Source organism: Callithrix jacchus, chromosome 1, assembly GCF_049354715.1.
Source record: "Callithrix jacchus isolate 240 chromosome 1, calJac240_pri, whole genome shotgun sequence".
Classification (NCBI taxonomy): Eukaryota; Metazoa; Chordata; class Mammalia; order Primates; family Cebidae; genus Callithrix; species Callithrix jacchus.
The window spans coordinates 190,995,888-191,017,008 of record NC_133502.1 but is presented as its reverse complement, the minus strand read 5'-3'; the positions used below and the strand labels follow the sequence as shown (position 1 = coordinate 191,017,008).

Genomic DNA, 21,121 nt, shown 5'->3' with positions numbered 1-21,121 from the left:
AGATAAGTTTCAGTGTCTTCTCTCTCTCTCTTTTTTTCTTTTGAGATGGAGTCTCACTCTGTTGCCTAGGCTGGAGTGCAGTGGCGCCATCTAGGCTCACTGCAACCTTCACCACCCAGGCTCAAGCAATTCTCCTGCCTCAGCCTCTGGAGTAGCTGGGACTACAGGCATGTGTCACCATGCCTGGCTAATTTTTGTATTTCTAGTAGTGACAGTGTTTCACCATGTTGGCCAGGCTGATACCGAACTCCTGACCTCAGGTGATCCACCTGCCTTGGCCTCCCAAAGTGCTGGGATTACAGGCGTGAGCCTCAGTGCCTTCTTTCTATGTTTACATTAACTGTTGATTGTCCCTATACTGTGGTCAAAATGAATATAAAAGCTGACATTTAATCAAAACCCTTTAAAATATTCATGTGCTTTGACCCAGAAATTTCATTCTGGGCAACTAAATTTAGAAAAAATGTGGGCAAAGATTTATGTATAAGGATTTCTCTGCAGCACTATTTTCTTTTAACAGGGAAAGATTAGAAACAATACTCAACAATGGGGGAGGGAATCATAAGTAAATCAAGGTAAATCTACCTGATGAAACATCATTATGATCACCATGAATGCTACATAGCAACAGGAGAAAGTTCAAGGACACAATGTCGACATCACTTTATAGTGACCCTGAGTGCAATAATGTGAGAAGCATGCCTGTATATGAACAGTGTCTGAATAGGGGATTATGTAAAAGTAATTTCTATCATTCTATCTGAGCTGGAGGTTTTTTAAAGAATCTGTTTATCCACTATCCAAACTTTGTGTGGTTATCTTTTTTTTTTTTTTTGGTCTTCGAGACAGGATATCACTATTGCCCAGGCTGGAGTGCAGTGATGTGATCATGGCTCACTGCAGCCTCAACCTTCTGGGCTCGGGTCATCCTCTCACCTCAGCCTCCCAAGTAGCTGGGACTACAGCCACATGCCACCACATCCAGCTAACTTTTAGTATTTTTGTTATAAATACTAAACAGTTTTTGCCGTGTTGCCCAGGCTGGTCTTGAACTCTGGGGCTCACACAATCTACCCACCTTGGTCTCCCAAAGTGCTGGGATTATAGAAGTAAACTGCCATACCTGGCCTTTTCTTTGAGTTACCTAACTGCTTAATTTTATAAAAATATAGAAGAAATGTCAAGAAAAGATGGAATAATCCATTATTTAACATTCTGTTCCCAGTATACATTACATAAATAAAACAAAATTAAAAATGGAGGGAACACAAGTACTTTTCTTTTTCGGGTGGAGCAGAAACTTTGGTCATAAAGTGATCTGCAGCACCCAAGCCTTTTACAGAAAGTTCACTACACTTTCAAACAATTCCACTTTTGAAATCATCCTGATATACATCCTCACATGACCTGGTATATATTCACTGAGCTCAAAATACATGCCCTGCACAGCTATTGATGCTCAGGCTCCAGCTGTGAACAAAGCAGGCCCAGACCCTGCCGCTGTGAAGCTTATTACACTCCTAGGGACAGGCTAGAGAGGGAGAAAGACAAGGAGCAAGCGTGGCAGGGCAGGCAGCACAGTGTAAGCAGCTGCCCTGAGAAAGCTTCTAGGGAAGGTGGCAGTGAAGCAGAGAGCTGAAGGAACTAAGATCGAGGCAGGCTGCCATCTGGGAAAAGAGCATTCTAAGAGTATGCTTGGTGTGTTGGGGCCAGTTGGCTGGGGCAGTATGCAGGCATGAGAGAGCGGCCTGTACTTGTGGGGAGGTGGGAATCACCAAGAACCTCAAAGCCTACAGTTCAAGACTTTGTCTCTGCTTTGCTTTCTCAGTGAGAGAACCAGCCACAAGGGGATTCCCGGTAAATCAGTAACACAATCTGCCTTTTGTTTTAGAACAGCGCTGGGCAGAACTTCCTGCAACACTGAATGTTCAAAATCTGTGCTGTCTACGCAGTGACTACGAACAAGATGTGGCTACTTAAATTAATTAAAATAAAATGTAAAATTCAGTTCTTGCAGCGCAGTAGCCACATCTCAGGGACTGATGTGGCTTTCACATTAGACAGTGCAGTGTCAGAGAATCAGTCTGACTCAGACTTCAGACAGGCAAGTGTTGAATGAAGCAGGGTGGGGAAAAGGCAGGAAGTCACTGCAATAACCTGGACAGAATCGGTGGTGGCTTGGCCAGGGCCTGTGCTGTGGGAGGTGGTGAAAAAGAGTCCGATTTTGAATAGCGGTTTGAAGGGAGGTTTTACTGATGGAATGAACGTGGTCAGTGAGAGGAGTCACGACTAGCTTTAAGGTCTTTGGCCTGAACTCCTATAGAATGAGAGTGCCATTTACTGGGAGTGTGGGGATGTTTTTGAGGGCAGTGTGGGGTGAGATCAGAAGCTGTGTTTTGAACATGTTAACCTGTAAGGCACCCTAGGAGAGATGTCCAGTAGTCTGTGGAGTTGAGGGAAAAAGATGTGGGTGGACGACATAATTTTGGAATTTAGTGCTTAAAGGCATTTCACTGGGTAAGATCACATGGCAGTGACTACAGATGGTGAGGAGAGGTTCAAAGATTAAGATCTGGGGCATTCTCCTGATTAAGTACTGGAAACGTGAGGAGGAGCTTGTAAAGGAGATGGAGAAGGAGAGGCAGATGAAGAACCAGTGTAGTATGTGTCCAAAAGCCAAATGCATGAAGTGTTTCAGAAAGGAGGGAAACTGTCATATGCTGCTGATACACGGAGTAAGAAGAGACTGGAGAACAGTTCATCGTATTATGCAACAAAAATATCAGAGGTGACTTCCACGAAAGGGTTAATTTTCACTGTCACCGCCTTACCTGGACTCTGTACTGGCTTTGCAGCTGCTCTCCTTTGCTCTAGTACTCCTGTCATTCAGACAGGTCTTCTATATTACTGCCAGTGTTTCTTTCTTTCTTTCTTTTTTGAGACAGGGTCTTGCTCTGTTGCCTAGGCTAGAGTGCAGTGGCTTGATCATGGTTCACTGCAGCCTTGCCTCCCAGACTCAGTCTATCCTCCCACCTCAGCCTTCTGAGTAGCTGGGACTTATGGTGCACACCACCATGCCTGAATAAATAAAAAAAATTTTTATAGGCCAGGTACAGTGGCTCATGCCTGTAATCCCAGCACTTTGGGAGGCTGAGGCAGACAGATCACTTAGGTCAGGAGTTCCAGACCATGCTGGCCAACATGGTGAAACTCCATCTCTACTAAAAATACATAAATCAGCTGGGTGTGGTGGTGTGCACCTTTAATCCCAGCTACTCGGGAGACTGAGGCACGAGAATTGCTTGAACCTGGGGAGGTGGAGGTTGCAGTGAGCTGAGATCGTGCCATTGCATTCCAGCCTGGAAGACACAGCAAGACTCTGCCTCGGAAAAAAAAAAAAAAATTAAACAAAATTTTGTAGAGATGGGGTCTTACTATTTGGTTCAGGCTAATCTCAAACTCCTGGGTTCAAGGGATCTGCATGTCTCAGCCTCCCAAAGGGCTATTGCAGGCATGAGCCACTCAGCTGAAAAATCTTTAACAGTATATTGTCTACAGCAGTGGCCAAACTTTAAGTGCACATAAAGATCACATGCAGGAGACTAAGCCCCAACGCTACCTGTCACAGGAGACTGGAGGAGACCTGGAGACTGTGTCTTTAAGTAGCAGCCCAAATAATGGTTGTAAACCATGTTGACAAGGATTGGCCTCTAGGGCAAAGTCCCAAATCCTAAACAAAACAAGCACCTTTTCCAAATTTGGTCCCAAACTTCTTGCTAGTTCCTTTCTTTTCTATTCTAAGACAGTGTATGTTTCAAAAAGCTCTAACTAATTATTCAAATCAGTTGCCTTTCCTCAAAATGCTATGTTCTTTTAGGTATTATTGCCCCTTGCACATGAGGCTCCTGCTGCTTAGAAGGCACTTTTAATCTGGTGTGCTCAGAAAATTCTGATTCATTCTTCAAGACTCAAACGTCACTGGTAGTGTGAAGGCTCAGCAGATTCCCCAAACTCTGTCAAACATTTCTATACATTTCTCACACTATCTGCTGGCTATTCTGCTATCACCTCCTCCCCACCTCAACCCACCCCCTGCCACCAACTCCAAGAGGCTGCAGAGAGAGAGAGATGGCATTTTCTCCATCTGTGCATGATGAAGACATTATCTGATATGCAACAGACATTTGATATCCATGGATGACTGTCAGCCTGATACCCAGCAATACTGTAAAGTGTGTGTATGCTCCAAAGCTTCAGAAGACACTGCCATTGTAGAGTGCTGGGGAAGTCAGAAATGGCTCTGTCGAAAGGACATACCACTACCTGAGGCTTGAAGGATGACTGGAACTTAAAAAGACAGAAAGAGGAGGAAGAAAGGTGCCAAGGGGACACAGTCCCAGACTCCCAGGCAAGACCTTGGCGAGGCAGTTGGTGGCAGTGATGGGGAGGTAAGGGAAGGGTATGGATGAACCTGACCTCCCCCACTAAGAAAGACATAGAATCAGAATATTAAAACTAGAATCTGAAATCTATAGATTATCATTTTAAATAAATAGTTTAAGCCCTGGTCTTAAAGGGCATTTCAAAAAAACAAAAGAGGCTGGGCCTGATGGTTCATGCCTGTCATCCCAGTGCTTTGGGAGGCTGAGGTAGGAGGACTGCTGGAGCCCAGGAGATTGAGGCCAGCCTGGGCAACAGAGCAAGACTCCACTTCTACTAAAAAACATTTAAAACTAGCTGAGATTGGTGGTGTGCATCTGTAGTCCCAGATACTTGGAGGCTGAGGTGGGAGAACTGCTTGACCCCAAGAGTTCGAGGTTGCCACAAGCTATGAATCACACCACCATACTCCAGCCTGGGTGATAGAGTATCTCCAAAAAATAAAAATACAAAAACAAGTAACAGAAACTGAACCTTTACAACCTGCTAGTTGGATCTAATCAGCATTCCCAACTTCTTCTTTTTTTTTTTTGAGACGGAGTTTCGCTCTTGTTACCCAGGCTGGAGTGCAATGGCGCGATCTCGGCTCACTGCAACCTCTGCCTCCTGGATTCAGGCAATTCTCCTGCCTCAGCCTCCTGAGTAGCTGGGATTACAGGCACGTGCCACCATGGCCAGCTAATTTTTTGTATTTTTAGTAGAGACAGGGTTTCACCATGTTGACCAGGATGGTCTCGATCTGTTGACCTTGTGATCCACCCACCTCGGCCTCCCAAAGTGCTGGGATTACAGGCTTGAGCCACCGCGCCCGGCCTCCCATCTTCTTTTACAAGTTGAAACAGACCCAGAGCTTTGTTTATTAAAATAACAGTCTAAGAAGGGACTAGGGCCATATAGCAAATCCTCACATGAGCTTACCAGCTATTACTCTAACCTCATGCCTGCTTTCTCACAAAGAGGAACGGGGAAAGTGTGTGGTAGACTAACACAAATCTCTCCCCTTTACCCCCAAAAGCAAAGACCATCTCTTTGCACATCTCCTACTACGGGACAGACCTAACTGGTTCCCATGGTACCCAGTGGACTCTATTTCACACAGAGCTGCTCTATGAATAAGAGTTTAGTCCAGGAGTCTCTGCTACTTCATTAGTTCTGGAACTCCCCCTAGAGCACCTACTTGCAATGCTGGCATATAGCTCCTCAAAATTTTTCAGAATAATGCAGAATCTGGCAATTCTCGATTTTTTTTGAAATGGAGTCTTGCTCAAACAACCAAAGGGAAGTAAAAGGAAGAAAAAAAAGTAAGTAAAAAATTTTTAAAAAGAAATGGAGTCTTGCTCTATAACCTAGGCTGGAGTGCAGTGCATCTTGGCTCACTGCAACCTCTGCCTCCCAGGTACATGATTCTACTGCTTCAGTCTTCCGAGTAGCTGGAATTACAGGCGTGGCCACCACGCCCAGCTCATTTTTGTTTTGTTCTTTATACCTGGCTAATTTTTGTTTTTTTGGCAGAAACGGGGTTTCATCATGTTGGCTATGCTGGTCTCGAACTCGTGGCCTCAAGTGATCTGCCTGCCTTGGCCTCCCAAAGTGTCAAGATTACAGGTATAAGCCACTGTGCCAGGCCAAATTCTCTTGTTTATCTGTGGGTGAATCCTTGAGGGCAACCAGCCTCTGAATGTTGACACATCAGAACTTATAGTTTTAATTATATTCAATTACAAAATAATTAATATAGTTAGAAAAATAGATCTAAAAGGAACAGACTCGTAAGTTTTTCACACAAAAATATCTACTTTGTTGGTATGCATGATACAATAAAAATGAGATTTGACATTTTCTTCTCAAAGTCTTGATCTTTGGCAGCTAGATATTTCATATTTTACTCTACTTGATCTTAGCCAAAAGGTCAAGAAAAGATGGCTTTTTCATATTTTATGCTAGTAATTATTATTCTTTTTACATCCACAAAAATCAGTTAACAACCAATAACTACCTGAAATGGTTTTTAATTCTGAATCACAGAAACATAAAATTGCTTACCTGGGGGGAAATAAACTGGGGAGGCACTTGCGCCCGGAGACTGGGAGAAGAATTTAGTGGCTGCACTGGTGTGTGCAGACCCCTCGATTGTGCTGTGCTGTTTCCAAACAAACCATGACTACCGCCCTGTAAACAGAAGAGTAGCAGTAAGGCTTTCTGTTAACCTAAGAAAATGCAAGTAAGAAACAGTTCTGGTCTTTTAGATCCCTCAGAAGAATCACAGGCTGTGTTCCACAGAATAACAGAATTTCATAACTGAGAAGTTCCTTATCTTAGAAGGCTTAGGGCAATTACTCAAATTGAATCATGGGCACCTGTAAGGTTTGACGAACTCTATGAACGGAAAGGCTTCAATTTAGTCAAATATTAGGAAGAGTCCTACATTCTTTTTTCTGAATGAAAGATATAGACAACATAGCATTTATTTCAAGTACTTGTCTTTGCAACTGTGTTTCCCAAATTTATTCTCAAGCTTTATAATCTGAGCTCCGTCTTGAAAGGCACCTGAGTAAAAATGCAGGCTTATGAATAGTTAACAGTTGTATTTATAAAACACTGTGATATGATTTCTCTGCCGTCCAAGAGTGAGCCTAGCACCCTTCCTTGTCCTGGATCTGCTCAATCCCTTCTTTGCTAGATGAGGAAATGTGACTCAATCACACATTGAGAGAAAAAAGAAAGGGAGAAAGTAAAAATCATTACAGGGACACCAAAATAAACATTACTCACCTGTAACTTCTCATTCAAACCCATGAATGTCAGTCTAGTTAAAAAATTAGCTGAACTCCCTCATTTCTGGAGACCCAACTCACTGGAGCACTTCTATACTATTCCAATGAAATAACTAAGAGATTTAGGTTATATGGTGGCCCTTCCTTTCTGACTCGTTTCTAGCTGAGAAAAGTCCTTCAGCAAAGAAACTGTATTTGATAACACAACACTGCGCTCTCTCTGCCTGAGGTTCTTTCTGATACCATCTTCACTTGACCTCTTCCAGGTCTAGCCTGGAGGTCATCCTCGTCAAGGAAGTCTTCCCCAAAACCATCTTCCTGATTTCACATTCAGATTAATTGAGCCCACCTCTCCAATTTCAAAATACTTTAAAACTCTTTGAGGGCACTCATCATCAAATCACATTACGGTTATTTTCCATTCTGTCTTTCCACTGTCAGCTTTAATCTTTTCCTCTTCGTATTCCCAGAATTCAATAAAGCCCTGGTGTGTAGGATGAATATATCATTTGTAAATATCCATGACCCACCAATTCCACACACTGGAAAATGTCCCACTGAACATCTTCAGCAAAGATAGCTGCATCACTATACTGAGTACGTATACCCTGAATCAAAATCACCACCATTAGCAAATCTCTGGAATCACAGGGATTAAGGTAATTTTAAAGAATTTTGTTATGGCATCATAAAGTCCTAGAACACAAAAAATACTGTGATGGCTTAATGATTAAAAAATAGATTAAGGGACTGCTACAGGGAAATTAGTGAAGTTAAAAGCTTTGAAAATAAAAATGATTCTAAACATAAAGTCGAAATGGCAATTAAAATGTTTATCTCGTAAATCAAATATCTGCCATGAATTTTACGTCTCCCAAAGGGTTGTTTAAACATGAGTAGGCCTTTAATTCTAGAAACTTTAACATCTCTACTGCTCCTGTCTTACCAATCAGACTGCCACTCGAAAGTGAAATGGCTCAGCCCTAACTTTCCTCAGACCGTGGTAGTCAGTAGCTTGGCTACCCTGATCATCTCTAAGAAAACATTTATTTTACCAAGGATATTGTGCTAAGATCTTTCTCACTTGATCATCAAAGTCACGACTTAGTTATTAGATGTCAACTATTCACGACTGGTCCTTGGATGGTCGGGTTACTGGTAGCTAACCCCTGCCAGAATCCATTTTTGGGGAAATACAAAATTGCTTCCTGGGGGTCATTTTAAATTCCAACCTCTCCTTTGATAAGAAGTATTGAAAAGAGTTTGCTTTTTAAGCTTCTGTAAAATCAATTCTTACTTTCCTCTTCCCAGCAGACAATTTTCACCCTCCTCTACCATAGGTTTTAGGTTTTTCATGATCAAGTGACCTCAACGCCACACAAAGCACTATGATATGTATCTGGAATGTGTAACAAAACAGCTAAGTCCACAATAGTCAATCATAAAATGCCTTGTCTGTATCTTAATATGGAACCTGGGCATCACAAGCTGCTCATTTTCTTGGCTCCAATAAAGCTATTTTTGCAGTGATGTACTCAGGGGCAATTATACAGATTTGGTCTTTAAAAATATTTAGAAATTACGAAAATGGTAATCAAAAACTTATATAGGCCAGGTACAGTGATTCATACCTGTAATCCTAGCATTTTGGGAGGCTGAGGCTAGGAGTTCAAGATTCAACCTGGGAAACATAAGGAAGACCCTGTCTCTAAAGAACAAATGGGAAAATAAGGCACTTGTATATGTTGTAATATCGGTTTATGTGGCTACTGCTGAAGCTTTACTGTTGTATGGGAGGCTTTTACACTTATCTGAGTCCAGTGATATTTGCTTCAACTATACTGTTTAACTCAGAAAAGCAATACAAATTCAAAACAAAATTATCAAGCTCACCAAAATCCTCTGTGATTTGGAAAGTTGAAATCTTAAGGTTTTTTTTTTTTTGAGATGGAACCTTGCTCTCTCACCCAGGCTGGAGTGGTCACAGAAGTATGGCTACCATTGCTGGGGTTATTGTTGCAAAGGAATTGTGACTCCAAAGTCCTGGTTCTCTCCACAAAAACTACAACAGAGCCACTGTGGGAAGGCACAGGGCCCTGCTGTGAGCCCTCAGGCCTGGAAAGGTAAGTGGCATGATCTCAGCTTACTGCAACTTCCTGCCTCCTGGGTTCAACCAATTCTCCTGTCTCAGCCTCCTGAGTAGTTGAGACTACAGGCACCTGCCACCATGCCCAGCTAATTTTTGTATTTTTAGTAGAGACAGGGTTTCACCGTATTGGTCAGGTTGGTCTCGAACTCCTGATTCTCAGGTGATCCGCCTGCCTCGGCCTCCCAAAGTGCTGGGATTACAGGCATGAACTACTATGCCTGGCCAAATAATCTTAAATTTTATTCATATGAAGTATATTAAAATAATTCTGTAGCCAGGCGCGGTGGCTCACGCCTGTAATCCCAGCACTTTGGGAGGCCAAGGCGGGTGGATCACGAGGTCAAGAGATTGAGACCATCCTGGTCAACATGGTGAAACCCCGTCTCTACTAAAAATACAAAAAATTAGCTGGCCATGGTGGCGCGTGCCTGTAATCCCAGCTACTCAGGAGGCTGAGGCAGGAGAATTGCCTGAACCCAGGAGGCGGAGGTTGCGGTGAGCCGAGATGGCGCCATTGCACTCCAGCCTGGGTAACATAAGCGAAACTCCGTCTCAAAAAAAAAAAAAAAGAAAAAAAAAATTCTGTATTAAAATAGTCTTTAAAAACCATGTCCATATTTAGATATCTGCACAAACTGTGTTAACAATGGAGTTTGTAGCAATCCACAGATAAAAAAAATGAAGAATGACCTTTGATTAGAGCCTAATGCTTGGCTAGTTTGGCTGGTTTTACTATACTAGTTTACGTACTAACAGCATTTGATAATCATGTGATCTAACCACATTTATAATCACCACTGTGAGTGTTATGCCTGTTTCATGTTTCTATACCTCAATTCAAAATAAAAGAACTCCCAAAACATCAATATAATCATTTCTTTCCTGTTTATATAAACAATATATATCCATGCCTTCTGTGGAAGCAGTAAGGAAAATGATGAAATATAAAGGAAGAAAATAAAAAATCAGCTGTAACTCCTAATCCAGAAATAATCAACCGAACACATGGATATAGTGTAATCCATTTTTTAAAATGTGCTCAGGCAACAATTAGAAAGCATATAAGAGACCTATGTGCAACGTGACTGGTGTCAGAGGTATTGCTTCACATCATCATGTAATGTGTACGTGGAAGTCACTATAAGAAGACAGAACATCATCAAGTATGCATCATGTGGATACAACTAATGATTACAAGTTGTATAATTAACGTCCTCCCACAACGTCCTGAAGTGAAGGTCACATCACAGAAGCATGGCTACCACTGCTGGGGTTATTGTTGCAAAGGAACTGTGACTCCAAATTCCTAGTTTTTTCCACAAAAACTAAAATGGAGCCACTGTGGGAAGGCAGACAGGGCCCTGCTGTGCGCCCTCAGGCCTGGGAAGATGAGGAGGCTTGATCATCCCAGCTCTGCCTGTCTGTTTCTACTGCACAGCCCCTTGCTGGAGGGTTGCCAGATCCAACCCCGGGTGCAATGAAACACTGCCGTGTCTGAGCAATACCCATTCTTTCCAAAGCTTCACCGTCTACTATTTAAAGTTACCCTTCTCTGGGTAATTATTATATTTTAAACTTAAAGACACTAGATTTCAAGATGCTGTAACCCACAAATACTTAATCATACTAGTTTTGCTATTTTTAAATTAGCAGGTCGATTAAATTGAAAAGATCTCTAAAGTATTATTTATCTAATCTAACGTTTAAAATGGCAAATGCATTGAGTTAGACTGTCTAAGGTACTTACGTAGCCTCTTTAACATCTTCCTTAGTTATTAGTTTACTTATTAAATATGAACTTATGATCAAAAATGAGAAGACAAAAAAAACAGGTTTAAAATAAAATCTATGTTGAGAAACATGAAGAGAGATGGGTTCTATGGGCTGAAAGATCTAGAACCTACACTTAATATCATTCTGTGCATTCAGTAATCAACAAATTTCCCAAGACAGACAAATGATGCAATAAACTGCAGACCAGGACCAAGGCGAGGCCACAGCCAAGCAGTTATAAATTTGAGAGGCCTCCTTACTTGTCTAGCAGCGAAGTTTTGGGGGTTGAGCCCTGTGCCGATTGCTCCAAGGCTGACGTTGGGTAGTGTGGAACCAGAGGGAGACAGCTTGTAGCTGGGAGAAGGGGAGAAGGGAGAGCAGGGAGCCTCATCCCCAAGGCACCCATCTTGATTGGAGAAAGGCAAAGTCAGCTGAAAAGTAGTAGGAGTTAGCCAATCACAACGAGTGTTGGTTAGTGAAGCAACAGAATGCAAGAAGGGAAAAGAGAGAAATACTAGCAATAAACAAAGTTAGAGTGTATTAGCAATAACCGAGGATGGAATTTGGATCTGATTATAATCTTTACACTTGGCCCAACAGACACCATCTGTCATCTTCTTTGATATAGATTTTTGTTTTCTTCTAAGTTAGTAACGTTCTATCCATTGCATTAAGATAAAAATTGCCAAACATTTTATTTTTATGCATCTAATATTGATTACTCTAGCGATGTGGCTGTTGCAACAGAAGCCAGGGCAATCTTGTGACTATGTTGCTGTCTGGACGAGCATTGACAGTGTCAAAGCGTGCCAGATTTAAAAATTTTGGTTTTAACTGCTTTCTGAAGACCAGGAAAACAGCGAATTGGTATTCTGAATCAAGATATTCTTCCCACCATTAGAAATATTAAACATCAAGACCAACAGGTAGAAACTACTTGGTTAAATTAGGTAGCTGAGAATTTGAAAAGTATACCATTATAACTAAACACAGATCACTAGGGAACTGGGGAAAGGTAACAACAGAGTTCTCTCAAAACTAGAAGGCAAGGCCTTAGGAGACACGGAATATTTGCACAAAATCCCGAAATTTATTTTGTAGCTATAGAGCAGCAGAAAAAAAGAATTCAGAGTAAGTTTATCTCTAAAATTTCCACACTTCATGAAATTTCTCAAAACTCAGATTTTCTTCCTAAGACAGGCTAAAGACAGATGGTTCTTGCTCTTGCCTAATCACCTGTTGACGTCGGTGGTTTTCAGGTCACCACTTTATTTTTGAGGCAGAATTTTGCTCGTTATCCAGGCTGGAGTGCAATGGCGCAATCTCGGCTCACTGCAACCTCCGCCTCCCGGGTTCAGGCAATTCTCTTGTCTCAGCCTCCTGAGTAGCTGGGATTACAGGCACGCGCCACCATGCCCAGCTAATTTTTTTGTATTTTTAGTAGAGATGGGGTTTCACCATGTTGACCAGGATGGTCTCGATCTCTTGACCTCATGATCCACCGGTCTCAGCCTCCCAAAGTGCTGGGATTACAGGCTTGAGCCACCGCGCCCGGCCTTCAGGTCACCACTTTAATGCAGGTGATGTCTGTGTTTTGATCTCTAGTTCAGTAAATTCTATGCTTCCTCCAGAATCAGTTTTCAAAAGACAAATGAGAACCAAAGCGGTTCTCATGAATTATTATCTTAAACAAAGGATTCAACTCACCTTCTCAAAATAAGGCCCACTATCTGTGGTTCCCATGTCTTTGGAATTAGGTGGACGGAACCCAGATCGATCCTTCCTCATGATATCGTTAAAATCCCCGAGATTCATCGCTCGCTTGTCCACATCAAACTTTTTATCTGAAAGGCTTCCTGAAAAGTAGCACAAACAGAGTGAAAATTTCCAGAATCAATGTTTCCCCCATGAACCAAGAGGGACCTGCCCCACTATCTTCATGGGGGTGCCAGGTATGAGCTATGAACATTTCTATTTCTGGGGATAAGACCAGATAAACTCTCACTGGTCCAAGTTACTGGTGTTTATCCCTGGAACACGCATGGGTCCTTTTAATTTATTTTTAATAAAAAATAAAACAAGACATGTATGTGTTATAGCTTGTTTTCTATTGAAGACTGAAAGAGTCTTAGGGCTAACCTGGAAAAAAATCTGGCTAAGAAAACATTTAGACTGGTTATTGATGTGTTTGATGAACACATCTTGCTCATAAATTCACATGTCCTCAGGGAGAGATGTCTGTTTTTGCAATTTTAGCATCAGCTACATAAATGGTCTGTGTGAAACATAGTTATTAGGAATAAAAAGGTCAAGGAGGCACAGTGGTGCCTAAAATTAGAACTTAAGAGTTGAACACAGAAGATGTGTCCACATTACCTACACGGTGCAATTTCCCAGGTGCCATGACTATACCACTTTTCTTTCACAGCTCTACAAATCCGCTGTTGTTTGCTGATATAACCAGTGGCTCCCGAGGAAACTTTATGTTTTCATTATTCTCGTATTTAGAAATATCATAGATCAAAGACTACCTACTGCCTTTATTACCCATAATCATTTTCATTTCTTCTTAGTTTCTTTTTAAGTTCCTCAGAGTGATCAAGAACATTACTACAAAAATCCCACAGACTAATGGCTAACACTGCATCCACTCCAGCTGCAATGTGAGAGTTTGTCAATAATACACATTTGGGTTCAGACAGGACTGGCAACTTGAGGGCCATATCTGGCACATTATTTTTTGGTCCCATAGAGCATTTTAAGAGATCTGAGTTAGTTCTAGTATTTAAAAATCAGGCTGGATGTAGTGGTTCACACCTGTACTCCCAGCACTTTGGGAGGCCAAGGCAGGCAGATCACTTGAGGTCAGGAGTTCAAGACCAGTTTGGCCAATATGGTGAAACCCCGTCTCTACTAAAAATACAAAAATTAGCTGGGCATGGTGGTGCCTGCCTGTGATCCCAGCTACCTGGGAGAATCACTTGAACCTGGGAGGTGGAGGTTGGAGTGAGCTGAGATCACGCCACTGCACTCCAGCCTGGGCGACAAAGTGAGACTCAGTCTCAAAGAACAAATAAATGTAAAAATAACAATCAGAATGCCAGGACACATCCGAATTTCTGGCCTCTCCTGAAAGACTTGTCATAGCTCAGCTGGATTCTTCCAGAGCAGCAACTGCCAGGAGCCATGCAAGGCTGATTCTTCCAGGTGGACTATCCACAGTTAACTTGTGGCCACCTCATCCCAGGTTCTTATACCTTGCACACATCACTCACTTTCATTCTTTCTTGACTTTTGCAGTCATCTGAGTTTTCAGTCCCTACTTAGTGTCTGGCACAGTACCTTACAAAGAGTAAGAGCTCAATAAATGTCTACTGAACTGCACCCATCCCAACTCAAACTGGACAGCAGATGCCAACAGGACATCATAACACTGATATACTTCATTCCTTTCAGCGGAGTGATACACACCTACAGACAAATCCATTTTGCTGCTTGGATTATCTTCAGTCTGACTCTGAAAAATCAAGAACAGATGAGAGAGAATTAAGGATGTACGTCTTTGAATCAGAGAAGCGGCATTATTCACCTGAGAGCCACATCTTACTACTGGCACTACAGAAGTTCCTCTGAAAGAAACTTAACAGTAATGAAGACATTAACATTTTTAATATGCTAGCTTGATTGCTGCTTGGGCCTATATTCTCACAATTCAGCTTTAATATGCAATTAGTCTCAATGCATTTACAAAGAAAGCCATAGATAAACAGGTGCCTGAAGAAATAAACCCCCTGTCCTTAAGTTCTAGTCAGCCCAGGATCAAATTCCCTGAGTGGCAGTCAAATGATGACAACTTCTTGTGACTTGTCAAGTCATCAAATCTTCAACTGTGCAGCCAAGTAAAGTTATTTGTCTTTTGGCAACCAGGGACAGGGTGTCCTCACATCATTCCCCAGAGATAAAGAAATCAGAAATTCTACAAGAATTCTCTATGTAATTAGTCCCAGTATAGTTTTTCTAGTTATTTGGTTATTGTTGCCTTTTAAAAAATTGTAATATGAAAACTAATACAGTAATATGGTCAGAAACAATTGTATACATTTTAAGTGCCTGACTCTTCTCTATCCTCCTAAGGAAAAGGGCACAATCACTACAAATTTAAAAGCTGTAACTTTTAAATGTTGGAGTATGTCATTAAGAATAAAATCTGGCCGGCGCAGTGGCTCAAGCCTCTAATTGGGCCTATATTAGGCTAGCACTTTGGGAGGCCGAGGTGGGTGGATCACGAGGTCAAGAGATTGAGATCATTCTGGTCAACATGATGAAACCCCATCTCTGCTAAAAATACAAAAAATTAGCTGGGCATGGTGGTGCATGCTTGTAATCCCAGCTACTCAGGAGACTGAGGCAGGAGAATTGCCTGAACCCAGGAGGTGGAGGTTGCAGTGAGCCGAGATCGCGCCATGGCACTCCAGCCTGGGTAACAAGAGCGAAACTGTCTTAAAAAAAAAAAAAAAAAAAAAAAAAGAATAAAATCACAGAAAAGAAATACTGCTTAATTCAAAAGATCAAAAACATTGCTTAACTAGTTTTTAAATCTGTAATTTTGTACTTACTATATGTAGCAGTGGTCTTAAAATCTGCATTAAACCTAAAAGTTGGGATACATTATACATTTGAAAAAAATAACTTACCAGCAATCCCATATTTGAAAACTGTTTGGCAAGAGGATTCATCCATGAATCACTGTTTCCTCCTTTAAGTGAGCACTACAGAAATGAAACACATAACCTCAGAACCAAATAATTTATTTCAACCTTCTGAGTTTTATTAACACAGACTGAAAATGCAGACTAGAATTTACCTTTTTAAATCCTATTTCTCTTTAACTAAAATTATTTTGATATTCTGTTAAATAAGTCCTAGTTATATCTATGTTTGCATTTTTATAAAATTCATCTCGCTGAAATATAATTGGAAAAACACATGGTCAGCTGGTACTTTTACTTTTTAAACAGAAAGAAGTCTGATGTGATTTTCTGAAATCTAAGTTTTGCACATGACTACTTTCACTTTTATTAGGCTGCTCTCCTTATAACCCAAACTGGTTTATGTTAGGAGAAAGGAGTTTGATGTCAGTGCATGCCATCTGGAAAGGAGCCTATTTAAACTGGACATTATGAGGAACTCATGGTGCTTCATCTGCTTGTTTCACAGCATGAAGGACATTGGTCTTGGTGGTAAAGAGACCCAGTGAGAAACCATCACCAATCTCCTGGACACAGTAGGGCAGAGGTAGGTTTTAATTTTTTAACGGGACAAACTAGTTTCTTCCCTGAACAAGGCACTGACCATGAGCTCCACTTTTACTTCTGTGAGGGAGGCAGTTGGAACTATGAGGAAGATTTGGTGGGGTGGGGCTTTGTGCACCTGTGTATTTCACATGTAAAAATTATCTATGTTATGATGATAGCTATCAAATCAATTTTATTATCCTTGAAAGTGATGAAGTACTTTAGTACAGTTTTTTTTTTTTTTTGAGATGAAATCTCACTCTGTCACCCAGGCTGTGCAATCTTGGCTCACTGCAACCTCTGCCTCCCGGGTTCAAGCAATTCTTCTACCTCAGCCTCCCGAGTAACTGGGACTGCAGGTGCATGCCACCATGCCCAGCTAATTTTTGTCTTTTTAGTAGAGATGGGGTTTCACTATATTGGACAGACTGGCCTCGAACTCCTGACCTTGTGATCTGCCTGCCTCGGCTTCCCAAAGTGCTGGGATTACAGGTGTGAGCCACTGTGCTGGCCTTTGTTTTGAGACTGAGTTTTGCTCTTGTTGCCCAGGCTGGAGTGCAATGGTATGATCTCGGCTCACTGCAACCTCCGCCTCCTGGGTTTAAGCAATTCTCCTGCCTCAGCCTCCCCAGTAGCTGGGATAACAGGGGTCCACCACCACGCCTGGCTAATTTTTCTATTTTTACTAGCGACGAGGTTTTGCCATGTTGGCCAGGCTGGTCTCGAACTCTTGACCTCAGATAATCTACAGGCCTCGGCCTCCCAAAGTCCTGGGATTACAGGCATGAGCCACTGTGCCTAGCTAGTACAGGTTTTGAGGTCAAAAAAGCCCTCACTAGAGTGAGGGGGGAATGGGAAGTTACTGTTTAATAGGTACAGAGTTTCAGTTTTTTAAGATGGAAAGAGTTCTGTGGATTGACGGTGGTAAATGGCAGCCTAAGTATGTTTATATACTTCACGCCACTGAACTGTACATTTAAAAATGTACACTATGAGGCCAGGTGCGGTGGCTTACGTCTGTAATCCCAGCACTTAAGAGGGCAGATCACCTGAGTTCGGTAGTTCAAGACCAGCCTGACCAAAATGGAGAAACTCCACCTCCACTAAAAATACAAAATTAGCCAGGTGTGGTGGTGCATTCCTGTAATCCCAGCTACTCGGGAGGCTGAGGCAGGAGAATCGCTTGAACCCAGGAGGTGGAGGTTGTGGTGAGCTGATCATTCCATTGCACTCCAGCCTGGGCAGCAAGAGCTAAACTGTCTCAAAAAAAAAAAAAAAAGAAAAGAAAAGAAAAGAAAGTACGCTACAGTAAATTGCATGTTATATGTATTTTATCACAATTAAAACAAACAAAAACAAAAAAAAACCACCTTCAATATGAGAAGTCAGAATCACTGATACTGGGGCTGAAAGATTCAATTCCCAGTTAACTTAATTAAATCTTGGTTGTCACTGGAGTGGGGTATTTATTAGTTGCTTTCAATCAGTTAATTTAGTCTCATTGTTAATTTGTAAATAATCAAAAGAAAGCCAAAATCACACTAGACAACCTAAGAGTGCAAAGAATGCTGAAAAGTTTGCTGAATAAATCTTTCTGTTGACTAAAGAAATAAAAGCTTTAATAGAAGAAAAACTATAAGTGACTGCTTAAGGAAAACGTCTCTAAATAGAAACAAACTATATTCTTATGCTATAAAAGAAAGAGTCGCCTATAAAATTTAAGGGCAAAGGGGATGAAGGCCCAATCCTCAGACATGGGAAGGCCTCTAAGACAGCATCTGGCATTTGAAACACGGGAGAATATTAGCTGTGAAACATTTCATAGGGTGCCAAGGCTCTCATGTTGAAATAAAGTAATGGATGCCCACTTCTTATTTCCACTATATTATTTGTCGAATGAAAATCTGGAATTGAAAAAAGAGAGTCTCTGCCAAGACACTAGTTCAGGTTCAAAGACTACTGTTCTAGATTAAAAACTAAAGTCTTCATCAAACTGAGCAAACTGAAGGAGAAAGTGAGTTGCTATGAGACACAGAAGGTGGAGAGTTTAGCACTCCACCTGGTATAGAATGTAGATAGCTGCTATATAGCACACGAGCACACACTGGTACTTCATTTGTTGGGAGAAGGGTTCTGGGCCTTGGAATTTCCCAAATCAGATAAAATCAAGACATGCTGATCGCCATGGGAGAAGCCAGCATTATCTTCCTTTGGATTCCCTCCTACGTACCTACAGGGATTTACTGGAAGGACTTCTTTGGCTTTAGATTGCAAAAGCATTCATAGAGTATACCTTGAGAGCCTACAACAGATTATTAAAATGTGGAAACCAAAAATGAAAAATATCTCATATCTTTGAAAATTTCATTTTACCCACAGCAACAGTTTTGTAGTTCAAGGTCATGGGAAAGGAAAATGAAGGGTAAAAGGGAAGTTGTTATTTGTTTGCAAGAAAATATTTTTCCCCTTACTTAGGACGCTCAAGGACCCCAGCTGCCTCATACCTTTCATTTAAAAATCCTGTTTCGGCTAGGCGTAGTGGCTCATGCCTGTAATCCCAGAACTTTGGGAGGCTGAGGCAGCAGGATTGAACCCAGGAGTTTGAGATCACCCTGGGCAACATGATAAAACCCTGTCTCTATTTAAAAAATACAAAAATTAGCCAGGTGTGGTCATAGTTCTGGCTACTGGGGAGGCTGAGGTAGGAGGATTACTTGAGCCCAGGAGGTCGACGCTGCCATGAGTTGTGATTGTGCCACTGCAGTCTAGCCTGAGTGACACACTGAGAACTTGTCTCAAAATGAAAACAAACGAGAACAAAACCTCAGTTCTGCCTTCCCAGAGCGAATGAGCAAGCGTGAACATTTCTAAGGCAGGCTACCTTCATTTGTTTCTTTCCTCCTTGTCCCCAGCTTGCCGAGTTGTGGGAGGAAGCACTGCCCTGAGAGCCAGCGGTGTTCCAGACTCCTCCATCTTCCTCCTCTTCCCAGCTGGGATGGCGAGTTCCTGCGACTGGCCCGTCACTCTCCCCCCAGCCATCTTGCATAGATTTGGAATCTTAAAGGAAAGAATAAATTAACTCTTTGCAACAGCTATATAAAACGATCATCAGAATAATAATTCCTTGCAGATACAGCATTTTAGTGTCTTTGTAATTTTATCTAGTCCATCCACATGGCAAGGCAAATACTATTACTCATTTTTTAGAGGTCAGAAAACCAAAACCCATAAAGCCTCAATGATACACAGAAAGCTAACAAACCATAGAATCAAGGCCTCCTAACATCCGGATCAATGCTTTTTCCCTTGCACCAAGCGGGCAGGAATTTCAAAACTGAAAATAACTTATCACAACATTCCGGTCAAGAAATTTCACATCTCAATTAAGAGAAATCTGTCCCTCTTAATGAGCTGTAGCCCTGGTTTTATCCTCCTATTCAGTATGTGATTTATATGCAATGGACACTACAAATATGAGGTATGATAAAGGACAACTGTCTAGTTTGTTTGCAGTGAAGCAGAGAAAAACAGAACATAAAAAGGGGGAAGTTGATAAGATTTTGAATATCAAAATTATGGTGAAAGAAGAAAAAGTCACATATAGCCACAGAAATATGAATGGTATTAGAACTATACACTTGAAATGTATTAGATACTAAAGAGGCAAAAAATATATACATAGTGGTTTTGAAAAGACAGGAGGAGAAAATGTGGAGGACAGGGAGAGGAAGGGAGGAAGGAAAGCAGAGAGAAATCAAAGAGGTTTTAATGTTTGAGAAAGTGGGACATCAGTATCCCATTGTAAACAATTTTTAATTTGAAGACTGGATTAAGTCCTTAATTCCGTCTGAAAATACTGTACAGAATCAAAACATACTTTGCATTAATGATACTGTATAAAATGATGAAAGAAAAGGAACTACATTTTCTTGCCTGGAAACTTCCATCTACACCTCTACTTTCCCACATGACAGGACATTTATGAAAGTTTCTGATTTGTACATAATTTTATATGAAGAGATTAAGGGCAGAAAATCGGCTCTTCCAGGCGTTTCCTTGAATGACAGTTACCACCCTGTAGAACCAGGCCTATGATAGTCAAGTAGGTTCGCACCAAGTACATAAGGCACAGTGCAATAAATTTCTTCTAACTGTGGCCTCTCATCCCCCAGCAAGGGCCAGGTGAATCTTGATAGTCTCCCAGTGGGGTTCACTGTAGCTGCAGGAAGGGGCTTTCTGTCTGTGTACAAGGGGCAGGGTTGGGATGCTCTTCTTCCTGCTGCTGGAAGTGCTGCTGATAATCACGACTGCTGCCTCTGTATAGGATTATAGATTTATATAATACCATATTTATGATTTGTATTATATAAGCGTAGGCTTTATACCATCCACCGACAAGCAACAGGAGTTGCTTATTAAAACCCAATATAAATAACACACCTACCTCTTTAGAAAAATGAAGACATGCAAGTGAACCTTTCTTTTAGAGAAAGAAGCTAAACTTCTAACAAATGTTTCTTATAGAAAAGATAAGAGAGGTCTAATTTTTAATGATAGGATTCATAACATCAAATTTAAGACACTTGCAGGCTAGAGAAGATCACAGGGTAACTGCATCAACTGGTAGACTATGATGGTTTGGCCCCTTCTTCTGCACATTACACATTCAACTTATCCAGAGAAAAAATGTT

General features: G+C 41.4%; 1 long non-coding RNA gene across 40 annotated transcripts in view; it reads right to left on the bottom strand.

Moving 5' to 3' along the window:
- Positions 1–21,121, bottom strand: part of LOC103790844 (trinucleotide repeat containing adaptor 6B) — a 275,430-nt gene that overhangs the window by 34,267 nt on the left and 220,042 nt on the right. For 21 of the 40 annotated variants that reach the window (XR_008474080.2, XR_013521081.1, XR_013521079.1 and 18 more), the window contains 6 exons: positions 19,312–19,487; positions 15,831–15,905; positions 14,608–14,653; positions 12,844–12,992; positions 11,397–11,567; positions 6,484–6,609 (listed from right to left, as the gene is read on the bottom strand). This is a non-coding gene — a long non-coding RNA (trinucleotide repeat containing adaptor 6B). The remainder of the gene's footprint in view (positions 1–6,483; positions 6,610–11,396; positions 11,568–12,843; positions 12,993–14,607; positions 14,654–15,830; positions 15,906–19,311; positions 19,488–21,121) is intronic. The other 19 variants (XR_013521083.1, XR_013521104.1, XR_013521106.1 and 16 more) reach the window with 1 other exon arrangement.